The following is a 3,474-nucleotide window of genomic DNA, read 5'->3' on the forward strand; positions in this document are numbered from 1 at the left end:
ATCTTCGTAAGTCAAATTTAATTCTTGTACGTCTTCTTTAATTTCTTTGATCCATAACGGCGGATTTTTTAAAGACCAAAATCGATCGATAATTCTCTTAGTAATCCTATCCTGCCGTAATCGTAATAAGTGTGCACAGAAAGAAATTCGCTTCTTTTTCATAGTATCGATTAAGGATTCCAAGTTTTCGTACAGAAATTTATTAGGCGATAATCTGTACTGATTTTCGTGTTTATATATTTTTTTGTTTATGCAGATTCTAAGAACAATTGCTAACATGTACAGGAACCAAACAGCAACAGTAACAATTGAAGAACATAAGAACGAAGCCGTAATAAGAAAGGGAGTCCGACAAGGGTGTTCCCTGTCTCCGTTACTTTTTAATCTTTACATGGAACTAGCATTTAATGATGTTAAAGAACAATTTAGATTCGGAGTAACAGTACAAGGTGAAAAGATAAAGATGCTACGATTTGCTGATGATATAGTAATTCTAGCCGAGAATAAAAAGGATTTAGAAGAAACAATGAACGGCATAGATGAAGTCCTACGCAAGAACTATCGCATGAAAATAAACAAGAACAAAACAAAAGTAATGAAATGTAGTAGAAATAACAAAGATGGACCGCTGAATGTGAAAATAGGAGGAGAAAAGATTAAGGAGGTAGAAGAATTTTGTTATTTGGGAAGTAGAATTACTAAAGATGGACGAAGCAGGAGCGATATAAAATTCCGAATAGCACAAGCGAAACGAGCCTTCAGTAAGAAATATAATTTGTTTACATCAAGAATTAATTTAAATGTCAGAAAACAGATTTTTGAAAGTGTATGTTTGGAGTGTCGCTTTATATGGAAGTGAAACTTGGACAATCGTAGTATCTGAGATTAGAAGCTTTTGAAATGCGGTGCTATAGGAGAATGTTAAAAATCAGATGGGTGGATAAAGTGACAAATGAAGAGGTATTGCGGCAAATAGATGAAGAAAGAAGCATTTGGAAAAATATAGTTAAAAGAAGAGACAGACTTATAGGCCACATACTAAGGCATCCTGGAATAGTCGCTTTAATTTTGGAAGGACAGGTAGAAGGGAAAAATTGTGTAGGCAGGCCACGTTTGGAATATGTAAAACAAATTGTTAGGGATATAGGATGTAGAGGGTATACTGAAATGAATGAAATGAAACGACTAGCATTAGATAGGGAATCTTGGAGAGCTGCATCAAACCAGTCAAATGACTGAAGACAAAAAAAAACAGGTTCTAAGAATCCTGCGTTCAACTTTAAGCAAAGGTTCTGTCCTATTTTTCTGATTTAATCTAAATAAGCATCCTTTTATAGTATTCAAATATATATAAAAACGACTATCTTTTACTATTATTTGAATTTCAGAACCTTCGACATTCAACCGTTAAAATCTTATTTCCATCGTTGACATCAGCATGGTCACCTTATTTTTTTTCTTTATTTTCACCAGTAAATCACATCCTATTTCTTTTTTTTTTACATTTTACGTGAATAATTTTCTGTAATACATTTAAACATATAATTTTTATTTCGAGTACATTTCAAAATTTAGAACATCGTTTTTAAGAAAGCATTTTTATTAGTACATAGAAATTGATTAAATAATTTAAAATAATGTGAGAAAATATATGTTCGTAAATAAATTTTAATTAATTGATAATTTATATGGTCTTATCTTTTCCTGCCTTTAGAATTGCATCATAATCATATTATTTTTCTTGTTAATTTATAATTGAACATTAATTGATTAGCATAGTAATTTATTATTATATATAAAAACATTGTCCGTAATTTTGATTTATGTTATTATGCGATAATTTTCATTTATTTAAACGATTATACGAATTTTTTTCTCTTTCTAACTATTTATTTATTTTTATTCGATTGTTTTATTTTTTATAAATAATTAATTCATTACATAAGTTCATTGAATCTACTTTTAATACAAAATAAAATATCTATTTTCATCTTGTTTCACCACCTCTTTTTATTTATTTTTATTTTTTTATTAAATTTGTTGATTCATTCGTACAAATCAGTTTCTTATTATTTTTTATTGATACCAATTTATGTAATATAATGTTTACAAATTATCGTATTGTACGTTTGGAATATTTTAAATAAATGTGAAGAATACAGAACAATTAGTTTAACTAGTCATGCATCAAAAATCTTAACTAGAATTTTATACAGAAGAATTGAGAGGAGAGTGGAAGAAGTGTTAGGAGAACACCGATTTGGTTTCAGGAAAAGGATAGGGACAAGGGAAGCAATTTTAGGCCTCTGATTAATAGTAGAAGGAAGATTAAAGAAAAACAAACCGACATACTTGGCATTTGTAGACCTAGAAAAGGCATTCGATAACGTAGACTGGAATAAAATGTTCAGCATTTTAAAAAAAATTATGGTTCAAATACAGAGATAGAAGAACAATTGCTAACATGTACAGGAACCAAACAGCAACAGTAACAATTGAAGAACATAAGAAAGAAGCCGTAATAAGAAAGGGAGTCCGACAAGGATGTTCCCTATCTCCGTTACTTTTTAATCTTTACATGGAACTAGCAGTTAATGATGTTAAATAACAATTTAGATCCGGAATAAAAGGACAAGGTGAAAAGATAAAGATGCTACGATTTGCTGATGATATAGTAATTCTAGCCAATGGTAAAAAGGATTTAGAAGGAACAATGAACGGCATGGATCAACTCCTACGCAAGAACTATCGCATGAAAATAAAGAAGAACAAAACAAAAGTAATGAAATGTAGTAGAAATAACGAAGATGGACCACTGAATGTGAAAACAAGAGGAGAAAAGATTATGAAGTAGAAGAATTTTGTTATTTGGGAAGTAGAATTATTAAAGATGGACGAAGCAGGAACGATATAAAATGCCGAATAGCACAGGCGAAATGAGCCTCCAGACAGAAATATAATTTGTTTACATCAAAAATTAATTTAAACGTCAGGAAAAGATTTTTGAAAATATACGTTTGGAGTGTCGCTTTATATGGAAGTGTAACTTGGACGATCGGAGTACCCGAGAAGAAAAGATTACAAGCTTTTGAAATGTGGTGCTATAGGAGAATTTTAAAAATCAGACGGGTGGATAAAGTGACAAATTAAGAGATGTTGCGGCAAATCGATCAAGAAAGAAGAATTTGGAAAAATATAGTTAATAGAAGAGAGGCCACATATTAAGGCATCTTGGAATATTCGCTTTCATTTTGGAGGTACAGGTAGAAGGGAAAAATTGTGCTGGCAAGCAATGTTTGAAATATTTAAAACAAATTATTAGGGATGTAGGATGTAGGGGTTATACTGAAATGAAACGACTGGCACTAGATAGGGAATCTTGGAGAGCTGCATCAAACTGATCAAATGAATGACGACAAAAAAAAAATATTAAATTAAAAATTTAATAATATTAATGCTCCATGGGTATAGAAA

The sequence above is a fragment of the Lycorma delicatula genome, chromosome 1 (genome assembly GCF_047948215.1).
Source record: "Lycorma delicatula isolate Av1 chromosome 1, ASM4794821v1, whole genome shotgun sequence".
Classification (NCBI taxonomy): Eukaryota; Metazoa; Arthropoda; class Insecta; order Hemiptera; family Fulgoridae; genus Lycorma; species Lycorma delicatula.